Here is a 12,674-nt window from a genome sequence, read left to right on the forward strand (position 1 = left end):
ATTTTGCAATTTGCCTTTATAGCGAGGATCAAGGAGGCAGGCCAACCAGCAATCATCATCGTTCATCATTTTAGTAATGCGTGTGTCCCTTTTGAGGATACGTAAGGCATAATCCGCCATGTGGGCCAAAGTTCCCGTTGTCAAATCTGCGGTTGTGCTTGGTTGAGGGGCAGTTGCAGGCAAATCTACGTCACTTGTGTCCCTCAAAAAACCAGAACCCGGCCTTGCCACGCCACCAATTTCCCGTGCCCCCGGGAAAGCTTCCTCATTAAAAATATACTCATCCCCATCATCCTCCTCATCCTCCACCTCCTCTTCGCCCGGTACCTCGTCATGTACACTGCCCTGACCAGACAATCGCTGACTGTCATCAAGGCTTTCCTCTTCCTCTGGTGCAGACGCCTGATCCTTTATGTGCGTCAAACTTTGCATCAGCAGACGCATTAGGGGGATGCTCATGCTTATTATGGCGTTGTCTGCACTAACCAGCCGTGTGCATTCCTCAAAACACTGAAGGACTTGACACATGTCTTGAATCTTCGACCACTGCACACCTGACAACTCCATGTCTGCCATCCTACTGCCTGCCCGTGTATGTTTATCCTCCCACAAAAACATAACAGCCCGCCTCTGTTCGCACAGTCTCTGAAGCATGTGCAGTGTTGAGTTCCACCTTGTTGCAACGTCTATGATTAGGCGATGCTGGGGAAGGTTCAAAGAACGCTGATAGGTCTGCATACGGCTGGAGTGTACAGGCGAACGGCGGATATGTGCGCAAAGTCCACGCACTTTGAGGAGCAGGTCGGATAACCCCGGATAACTTTTCAGGAAGCACTGCACCACCAGGTTTAAGGTGTGAGCCAGGCAAGGAATGTGTTTCAGTTGGGAAAGGGAGATGGCAGCCATGAAATTCCTTCCGTTATCACTCACTACCTTGCCTGCCTCAAGATCTACAGTGCCCAGCCACGACTGCGTTTCTTGCTGCAAGAACTCGGACAGAACTTCCGCGGTGTGTCTATTGTCGCCCAAACACTTCATAGCCAATACAGCCTGCTGACGTATGCCAGTAGCTGCCCCATAATGGGAGACCTGGTGTGCAACAGTGGCAGGTGCGGATGGAGTGTTTGTGCGACTGCGGTCTGTGGACGAGCTCTTGCTTCTGCAGGAGGACGAGGAGGAGGAGGAGGAGGAGGGGGTGCGAACGGCTACAGACAACTGTTTACTAGACCGTGGGCTAGGCAGAACTGTCCCAAACTTGCTGTCCCCTGTGGACCCTGAATCCACCACATTTACCCAGTGTGCCGTGATGGACACGTAACGTCCCTGGCCATGCCTACTGGTCCATGCATCTGTTGTCAGGTGCACCTTTGTGCTCACAGATTGCCTGAGTGCATGGACGATGCGCTCTTTAACATGCTGGTGGAGGGCTGGGATGGCTTTTCTGGAAAAAAAGTGTCGACTGGGTAGCTCGTAGCGTGGTACAGCGTAGTCCATCAGGTCTTTGAAAGCTTCGCTTTCAACTAACCGGTAGGGCATCATCTCTAACGAGATTAGTCTAGCTATGTGGGCGTTCAAACCCTGTGTACGCGGATGCGAGGCTAAGTATTTCCTTTTTCTAACCATAGTCTCATGTAGGGTGAGCTGGACTGGAGAGATGGAGATCGTGGAACTAGCGGGGGTGCCGGTGGACATGGCAGACTGAGAGACGGTGGGAGATGGTATTGTTGCCGCCGGTGCCCTAGATGCAGTGTTTCCTACTACGAAACTGGTGATTCCCTGACCCTGACTGCTTTGGCCTGGCAAAGATACCTGCACAGATACAGCAGGTGGTGCGCTAAATGGTGGTCCTACACTGCCGGAAGGGATGTTGCGTTGATGACTAGCTTCATTGGCCGAGGGTGCAACAACCTTAAGGGACGTTTGGTAGTTAGTCCAAGCTTTCAAATGCATGGTGGTTAAATGTCTATGCATGCAACTAGTATTGAGACTTTTCAGATTCTGACCTCTGCTTAAGGAAGTAGAACATTTTTGACAGATGACTTTGCGCTGATCAATTGGATGTTGTTTAAAAAAATGCCAGACTGCACTCTTTCTAGCATCGGATACCTTTTCAGGCATTGCAGACTGAGCTTTAACCGGATGGCCACGCTGTCCTCCACCAGGTTTTGGCTTTGCCACGCGTTTTGGGCAAGATACGGGCCCGGCAGATGGAACCTGTGGCGATGTTGATGCCTGCTGCGGCCCCTCCTCCTCCTCTGCTTCAGAACTGCTGCCGCCTGCACCCTGTTCCCCCAATGGCTGCCAATCGGGGTCAAGAACTGGGTCATCTAATAACTCTTCTTGTACCTCCTGCGCAACTTCGTCTGTGTCACCGTGTCGTTCGGTGGTATAGCGTTCGTGATGGGGCAACATAGTCTCATCAGGGTCTGATTCTTGATCAGCACCCTGCGAGGGCAATGTTGTGGTCTGAGTCAAAGGACCAGCATAGTAGTCTGGCTGTGGCTGTGCGTCAGTGCACTCCATGTCAGATTCAATTTGTAATGGGCATGGACTGTTAACTGCTTCACTTTCTAAGCCAGGGACGGTATGTGTAAAGAGCTCCATGGAGTAACCCGTTGTGTCGCCTGCTGCATTCTTCTCTGTTGTTGTTTTTGCTGAAGAGGACAAGGAAGTGACTTGTCCCTGACCGTGAACATCCACTAACGACGCGCTGCTTTTACTTTTACCAGTTTCACGAGAGGAGGCAAAAGAGCTAGAGGCTGAGTCAGCAAGATAAGCCAAAACTTGCTCTTGCTGCTCCGGCTTTAAAAGCGGTTTTCCTAATCCCAGAAAAGGGAGCGTTCGAGGCCTTGTGTAGCCGGACGACGAACCTGGCTCCACAGCTCCAGACTTAGGTGCAATATTTTTTTCCCCACGACCACCTGATGCTCCACCACTACCACTACCCTCATTACCAGCTGACAATGAACGCCCCCGGCCACGACCTCTTCCACTAGACTTCCTCATTGTTTTAAAAACGTAACCAAACTAACGTTATTTGTTGCAGTCACACAACTTACACGGTGAGCTATAACTTCAGTATGATTTAGCTACCCCTTTACAGGTTGGTGAGACCACAGCGAAAATCAGGCCCAATGTTACACACTCTTTTTTTGGTGGCTGCAAATTAGAGAGATGCCCCACACGCAGGACTGTCACTGAAGCACAAATGTTAATATTAATGTCACACTATTATTTTTTTTTTATTTTTATTTTTTTCAGGAACACTTTAGAAACCCCCCCCAAAAAAAAAATTGATTTTTGCAGGGAGAATTTAGAAAACAAATGTAACAAACTATATGCTTTCTATGGGCCACTGAGTGAGAGATGACGCACACAGGAATCAGGAGTGGCACACAAGCCCAGAGGCCAATATTTTTCTACCAATGATTGATGGAGTTATTTTCTCTGGTAGATTTTGGAACCCAAATCAAGGAAAAAAAATATAGGCTTTCTATGGACCACAATTGGAGAGAGAGAGAGAGAGAGAGAGAGAGATGGCACACCCAGGAGTCAAGACTGGCACACAAGCAGAAAGGCCAATATTAATCTCCCACTGTTTTTTTTGGTTGTTTTTTTTTTTTTTTTTCAGGGAGACTTTAGAAAAAAAAATAATAAAAAAAATATGATTTTATCAGGAAGAATTTAGAAACCAAATAAAATAAAATGATTTTTTCAGGGAGAATTTATAAAACAAATAAAAACAAAAATAGGTGTTCTATGGCCCACTGACTGAGAGATGACGCACACAGGAATCAGGAGTGGCACACAAGCCCAGAGGCCAATATTTTTCTACCAATGATTGATGGAGTTATTTTCTCTGGTAGATTTTGGAACCCAAATCAAGGAAAAAAAATATAGGCTTTCTATGGACCACAATTGGAGAGAGAGAGAGAGAGAGAGAGAGAGATGGCACACCCAGGAGTCAAGACTGGCACACAAGCAGAAAGGCCAATATTAATCTCCCACTGTTTTTTTTTTTTTTTTTTTTTTTTTCAGGGAGACTTTAGAAAAAAAAATAATAAAAAAAATATGATTTTATCAGGAAGAATTTAGAAACCAAATAAAATAAAATGATTTTTTCAGGGAGAATTTATAAAACAAATAAAACCAAAAATAGGCGTTCTATGGCCCACTGACTGAGAGATGACGCACCCAGGAGTCAAGACTGGCACACAAGCAGAAAGGCCAATATTAATCTCCCACTGTTTTTTTTTTTTTTTTTTTTTTTTTCAGGGAGACTTTAGAAAAAAAAATAATAAAAAAAATATGATTTTATCAGGAAGAATTTAGAAACCAAATAAAATAAAATGATTTTTTCAGGGAGAATTTAGAAAACAAATAAAACCAAAAATAGGCGTTCTATGGCCCACTGACTGAGAGAGAGAGAGAGATGGAACGCTTAGTACTGGCACACAAGCCCAAAGGGCAATATTAATCTCCCTTTTTTTTTCCAGGGAGAATTTCTAAAACCCCCCCAAAAAAAAAAATAGGCTTTCTATGGCCCACTGTTTGTGAGAGAGATGGGACGCTCAGGACTGGCACAGATGGCACGCTCAGGACTGGCACAGAAGCCCAGAGGCCAATATTAATCTCCCTTTTTTTCTGGGAGAATTTATAAAACCAAAAAAATATTTAAATAAGCTTTCTATGGCCCACTATTTGTGAGAGAGATGGCACGCTCAGGACTGGCACAGATGGCACGCTCACAACTGGCACACAAGCCCAGAGGCCAATATTAATCTCCCTTTTTTCAGGGAAAATTTATAAAACCAAAAAAAAAATTAAATAGGCTTTCTATGGCCCACTATTTGTGAGAGAGATGGCACGCTCAGGACTGGCACAGATGGCACGCTCACAACTGGCACACAAGCCCAGAGGCCAATATTAATCTCCCTTTTTTCAGGGAAAATTTATAAAACAAAAAAAAAAATTAAATAGGCTTTCTATGGCCCACTATTTGTGAGAGAGATGGCACGCTCAGGACTGGCACAGATGGCACGCTCACAACTGGCACACAAGCCCAGAGGCCAATATTAATCTCCCTTTTTTTCAGGGAGAATTTATAAAACCAAAAAAAAAATTAAATAGGCTTTCTATGGCCCACTATTTGTGAGAGAGATGGCACGCTCAGGGCTGGCACAGATGGCACGCTCAGGACTGGCACACAAGCCCAGAGGCCAATATTAATCTCCCTTTTTTTCAGGGAGAATTTATAAAACCCAAAAAAAAATAAAATAGGCTTTCTATGGCCCACTATTTGTGAGAGAGATGGCACACTCAGGACTGGCACACAAGCCCAAAGGCCAATATTAATCTCCCACTGTATTTTTATCAGGGAGAATTTATACACCCCACAAAAAAAAATACAGAAAAATGAAAAGGCTTTCTATGGCCCACTATGTGAGAGAGATGGCACACACAGGGATGGCACTCTAGCAGAAATGCCAAATTGCCAATCTTAATCTCCCACCAAAAAAAAAAAAAAAAAAAAACAGGGAATGTCCTACAATTACTATCTCCCTGCCTGCAGTAATCTCAGCCAGGTATGGCAGGCAGCTACTATCTCCCTGCCTGCAGTAATCTCAGCCAGGTATGGCAGGCAGCAATAAGGAGTGGACTGATGCACAAATGAAATAAAAATTGTGGACAAACAAAAAAGATAGCTGTGCAGAAAGGAAGGAACAAGAGGATTTGTGCTTTGAAAAAAGCAGTTGGTTTGCACAGCGGCGTACACACAGCAATGCAGCTATCAGGGAGCCTTCTAGGGCAGCCCAATGAGCTACAGCGCTGAGGGGAAAAAAAAAAAAAAAAAAACTTCCACTGTCCCTGCACACCGAGGGTGGTGTTGGACAGTGCAAATCGCTGCAGCACAAGCGGTTTTGTGGTTAATGGACCCTGCCTAACGCTATCCCTGCTTCTGACAAAGCGGCAGCAACCTCTCCCTAAGCTCAGATCAGCAGCAGTAAGATGGCGGTCGGCGGGAACGCCTCTTTATAGCCCCTGTGACGTCGCAGACAGCAAGCCAATCACTGCAATGCCCTTCTCTAAGATGGTGGGGACCAGGACCTATGTCATCACGCTGCCCACACTCTGCGTTTACCTTCATTGGCTGAGAAATGGCGCTTTTCGCGTCATTGAAACGCGACTTTGGCGCGAAAGTCGCGTACCGCATGGCCGACCCCGCACAGGGGTCGGATCGGGTTTCATGAAACCCCGACTTAGCCAAAAGTCGGCGACTTTTGAAAATGTTCGACCCGTTTCGCTCAACCCTAGTAGTACCCATACTGAATCTTTTTTGTGCTCTCACTCAATATGGTATAAGATGTTATAATAGTGTGCCACACAGTATGATGGCCTCCACAGCACCTTACACAGTATGATGTCCCAACTGTTCCCTTACATAGTATTGTTACTTGCTTCTACAGCTCCTCTACACAGTAATATGTCCCCCACCTCACACACATATAGATGGACCTCAAGGTCCCTCACACCCTGCATAATGACTTCCATAGCCCCCACACAGTATGAAAGACTTCACAGCCACTCAAAACATGTATGATGGACCCTGCAGCCTTTCACACAGTACAATTGGCTACACAGCGCTCTACACTATTTATGATGGATTCCACATATCCCACACCATATGATGGACTCCAAAACCCTTTACACACTGTGATAGACTCTGCACCTTCCCACACTATGCAAAATGGATCCCATAGCCTAGTACACCATATATGATGGACCTTACAACCCCCAACACCATCTAAAATGGACCACACAGCATGCAGAACCATGTATAATGGACTCCACAGCCCTTTGAACTGTTTGATGGATCGCACAGCTCTTCCATACCATGTATAAGTATTTACTCTTTTAATTGACAAAATTATAAAAATCTCACATCTCCTCCACGTCTCTGGTCTGTGCTCTGGATATTTCCTATGCCATCATGTATTTAACAGGATCTGCATCCTGAGGTTGCAGATACTGTTGACATTGGAATGCCATTTGGAAAAAGAGAAATGGGAGGGGTGGTGCTGCCCAGCAGCGGACCTCTCCAGCACACAGTCTCTATAGCAGCTTCAGGGCCTACCGCAATTGCAGTTATGACCCTGTTGTCTATGCATACTGCACCATGGCAGCTGAATTACTATGTATTAGACAAATGCTGGGCCTGCTGAATAAATGTTGAAGTCACACCATTTAAAAATGCTACAGGATACATTGAATAATTTATTAATTTATTATATGAACAGTGAACATGAAGACACAGTGAAGTACTATAGTTTTTAAAGAGTTTTATAAGATATACAGTGCTCATCAAAAATGAGTACACTCCTATAGCTTTATTAGAAAACCTTAACTTTCAGAATCAATAATTTCTATGTGATATCATACTACAAAATACTCCCATAAACATTGGTCATTCATTGCAAACAAGGTTTGATATTTTGTAAGTGTAAAAAATAAGTCTCTTAAAAAATTAGTTAAAAACCATGTTTCAAAAATGAGTACACCCACCTGAAAGTCACAAGAGCAAAGCATTAAACAGGAATCCAGCAGACAGTTCTCTATAAAAGGGCATTAATTAATAAAGAAAACCCCTTCCCACTTCATGCTGTCAGTAACTGCACCACATGGAAGAGAAATGTCACAAAACCTGAGAAGGAAAATAATTTATTTGGCCAAAAAATGAAGTCTACAATTAAAAAAACTTATCAGTAGGGATGAGCAGAATCATGGAAGCTCGGTGTTAGGGCTAGCAGAACGCACCGAGTAAATAGAGATGTTTGTATTGATATTGGTGCGTTCGCAGCCCGGGGTCCACCGTGCAGGAGTACCTGCTGCTAGCAAATGGCGGTACTATATGGCGGTATAGAATATCTCAGTTAATTCACTGAGTAGCCGTGAAAGAGAAGCACTGTGCCTTAGTCCCAGAAGCGTCTGCTCACCGCTGCCCAGCACTGACTTCAATGGCAGAAGCAGGAAATACAGCAGTAACTCTTAGCACAGAGTCAGACTGAGCGAGACACTGGGATCAACGTCTCTGCTGAGCAGGCTCCACTGCTGTGCTGTGCTCTGCTTTACGGCCGGCCGGCGCTGACACAGGATGCAGGAGGAGTGCAGGGAAGCGGATGCCGGGGGACGCGACAGACACCAGAATGTAAGTATGTAGTGTTTTTTTTTTACATTTACAATGGTAACCAGGGTAAATATCGGGTTACTAAGCGCGGCCCTGCGCTTAGTAACCCGATGTTTACCCTGCTTACAAGTGAAGACATCGCTGGATCGGCATCACACACGCCGATTCAACGATGTCAGCGGGTGATCCAGTGACGAAATAAAGTGCTGGCCTTCTAGCTCCGACCAGCGATCTCACAGCAGGATCCTGATCGCTGTTGCGTGTCAAACACAACGATATCGCTATCCAGGACGCTACAACATCACGGATCGCTATCGTTATCGTTCTAAAGTCGCTCAGTGTGAAGGTACCTTTAGCTTTCAAACTGGGTGTACTCATTCATGCTGAGTACTGTTGACAAAATCAGGCTTATTTCCTACTTATATAGCTTGATTGCCAACCTTCAGGATGGAGATCGCAAGCTCTATCTCCAGGAATGTCAAACAAGTAATATAAGGAAGAGATAATAGATGGCCAGCCACACTTCAGCTTGACTTGATTTGGCTGCATCTCCGTATCCCCTGCCTAGCTAGAAAAATATTTTTGCAAGCAGCAGTACCACAACTATAAAATGTTCATGGCTGTTAGAAGTGATGGGGCAGGCAAAAATACTTTGCGAATTCCCTTTAACTCCATGCACAGGGCTCATACCCTCACCTACCACATAATATAAAAATCTTTTTGTTTAGAATAATTTTTTTCAGATGTCACGAATGAAGTATATGCTGCACAACTCCTCAGTGAGATAGTCCTAAGACATTTTAATCCAGATATGTTCTTTGAGTTTTGTGCTAGACTTGATTTATTTGTAACTTAGCAAATGATTCCCTTGTGTTATTACTTTGCCTCTAATATTTGTGCCTTGAGAACTTCAAGTAGCACAGCGTTCTCTACTTTACTTTATTTCTGGGTCATAGCAAGTATGTCATTGTCTTAAAATAAAGAAAAAAAAAGAAAGCAGGCAATTTTTCATCCAAACATTCAGTCTGTTAATCATCTACAAGGCTCCAGTAATGATTTAGTAGACAGAAAGTCTTTCAAAACACAACTGCCCTCTGCTAACACTCTAGTATACAAACTACAGCCGCATATTATACTTCCATAACATATGTTAATGCATTCAATGTGTCAATGCTATACAAGGGTTTTTTTTATTAAATTGTCCATCAGCTTTTACTGTCAGATCTACAATATATGAAACGTAAAGCAGTTTTCCCATAAAAGCAAATCAAACTATATCTCTAGAAAATGTTGGCACATGCTAATCAGTGGGGACCTGACTGCTGGGCCCTGCACCAAATGTTAAAATGAAACACCATAAGGGGAATTTATCATGTGCAGAATTATTATTTTTAGTATTGCTTTTAGTTGCATTATCATTATTTAGGATAATTATGTAAATAATACATTTTTAAAGTGTTACATATTTGAGACATTAAACACATCCTAAAGAAGCACTCCCATAAACTTTTTTTTTTTCCTTTAACATGTGTATATGTATATGTACTGTATTGTCTGTGTGTTAGTTTACTCATGTATCACCTTCTTCTTTGGTATCCTGAGGCATTCCTGTCCTTTTCTGCATAACACCACCATTCTTCAAACAATCTGGATCACTCTATGCTCTTTGCGTGAGCCCGAATTCGTTTTTACAGTGTAAGCCTCATTCTGATGCTTCATAAGTTTAAACTGGGAAATCCATTTTCTGGGTCACACAGTGTACAATGTGACTCGAAAAGTCTTAAGAGCGGTGATGTCACTTCAGAAAAGGATTGAAATGGTGCTAGATACAAGAGAAGAGAGAGATAGAGTTTTAGAGATGAGCCAATCTTTTGATGTTCAAATTTTTGCTGAATTTTCCCCCAAAATTTGATTAGCAGAAATTAAATTCATGCAAATCTCAATACTGAAAAGCCTATATTTGTTCAGAAAATACACATAGATGAGAGAACCATAGTGAACAAAAAAAGCTTACTAGCTCTATAGGAGAGACAGAGAGAACCCTGCTGATCATAAGAGCTTACACTCTACAGGAGAGAGATAGGACCCCACTGACCATAAGAGCTTACACTCTACAAGAGAGAGAGAAGATCCCAGTGACCATAAGAGCTTACACTCTACTGGAGAGAGAGAAGATCCCAGTGACCATAAGAGCTTAAATTCTACAGGAGAGAGAGAAGATTCCAGTGACCATAAGAACTTACACTCGACAGGAGAGAGAGAAGATCCCAGTGACCATAAGAGCTTATACTCTAAGGCCGGGGTCACACTTGTGAGTATAATGCAAGAAACTTGCGCAAGTCTTTCACATCAATACCCGGCACTGCCGCCAGCACTCAGAACTGGAGTGTGCAGCTGCATGTATTTCTATGCAGCCATATACTCTGGTCCCGAGTGCCGGCAGCAGTGCAGGGTATTGATGCGAAAGACTCGCGTGATTTTCTCGCATCAAAAATTTGAAAAATACCTTGACAAACTCCACTCTACATGTTGGAGCACAGTTTCATTTTCTAATTATTCTTTTGCACTGTTCAACCCTCATTCATGTGAGTGTGTGGGTTCTGAATCTCTGCCCTTTGTGCTTGCATGAGGCTGACTTGGTGTTATATGTTGGAACTTAGCTGGAAGCTGCTGCATGCAAAGAGTCAAATGTTAAATTGCTCAATGATAAGTTATTGATGTCATGCTAAATATGCCACCACTGGTGATATTATATGTGCTAGTACATATGACCTTATTTTTGGTTAGAGTTTGATGCGATTAAACAACACATTGCACTCTGCCCAATGCTATACTATGGGGCCATGCACATGTCCAATATTTTCCTTGGACAGAATCTGTCCAAAGAAAAAAATAGCAGCATGCACAATTTGTACCTGATGTTTGGATCACATTCACCTATGCAAATCAATGAGCACAAAGGAAAAATTGGACCACACTTAGATTTTCACAAACTGACAGAATGGAGAAGATGGAGAAACCTTTTTTTCCATCTTCTCTTCTTCCGAGAACACAGGATCATGCTTTGATCACACTCTGGTCAATCTATGATCAAAGGTTTGGTCAGAGTGTGTTTGGTATGATTGGATGGATTTTCTTAAATGAGAGAAAATTTGGATTCGTGACCCTAGCCTATGCCAATACCATAAGGTGTATGCCGTGAAAAATATTACATCCATTTATGTGTCACTGTGTGACATCACTTGTATGTCATCATTCATACTGACGTCACCATATTCTTTAATTTGCTAACATAGGGAAAAAAAACCTTATTCTTTATTAATAAATTTTATTTATACTTATTGTCTCTATGAAAAAATATTTTTACTCAAACTCCTTATTTTGCTTGTTATAGAAGAGGCACTATTTTATATAAAGATATTCTATTATAATTTGCATAATTCTCAGAATACAGGGAAAAGCTATTTGAAAGTATACATAATTTAAAATGAATACTTTCTTAATGAAGATTAATAACTGTGCTTGATTTAAAGCATGAGGAGCACATTGCCCTTAAGCAAATAATGTTGGTTTACAAATGCACACATTTTAATTTAAACTAAATATTGAATTCTCTTGATTTTATGCTAGCTTGTTTTCCCTGGGATATAAATGAGCAATAGCCTCACCTTAGCACATTTCTTACCAGAGTTCATTCCAATTAAATTCGGGATCACTAAGTATACCTTGCATGCATAGTCTTAGGAAGCTATTTGTTGGAGACCATAAACAGTGTGCTGTATAGTAATTTCACAAAGCTGAGAAAGTTTCAGTTTGTCTATTATTGTGGAAGCATTTGGCTTCTTTAAAAAAATATTTTAATACTTTACTGACCATATTTACTTAGCAAAAAAGCACATTATCACTGCATTAAAAAATAATCATGAACCACAATGAAATTTGGCAAAGCACCAATCAAAAAACAGAGCACAAAGCACCAAATAAAAAATGTGATCTGTCCACTTGAAAATCCCAATTCTGATGGTTATCGGTACGAAGATCAATTTGTATTCTATTTACTGTACATTTTACATTTTTATTTCACAGTCATGAAAATTATGTATTGTGTAGAAAAGCTCTCTTTTTGTTTTCCAAAAACAATATCTGATATCTGTATCTGGTATTGCACCATTGTAAGGCTGCAGAACTAGATAAAGCTTATAAACCAGACTAGTGTCAGGCCAATAAGGAAAGTTTTAAATCTGATTAGCACATTATTCCCAATATCACAACAAACTTTTATACATTTTACATACATCGGCAATCAAAATTATTGAATCACAATTCCAAATTCAATGTATCAGAAAAATTTGCAGACTTTTTTCTGTTTGCAATAAACCACACAAAAACAATTAAAATAGTTCAACACAAGAAGTATACAAAGTAGTATCTCCAAATTCAACACAAAATGCCACTTTTAATGACCACTGCAGTCTCAGAATTCATCTCC

The sequence above is a fragment of the Ranitomeya imitator genome, chromosome 3 (genome assembly GCF_032444005.1).
Source record: "Ranitomeya imitator isolate aRanImi1 chromosome 3, aRanImi1.pri, whole genome shotgun sequence".
Lineage (NCBI taxonomy): Eukaryota > Metazoa > Chordata > Amphibia > Anura > Dendrobatidae > Ranitomeya > Ranitomeya imitator.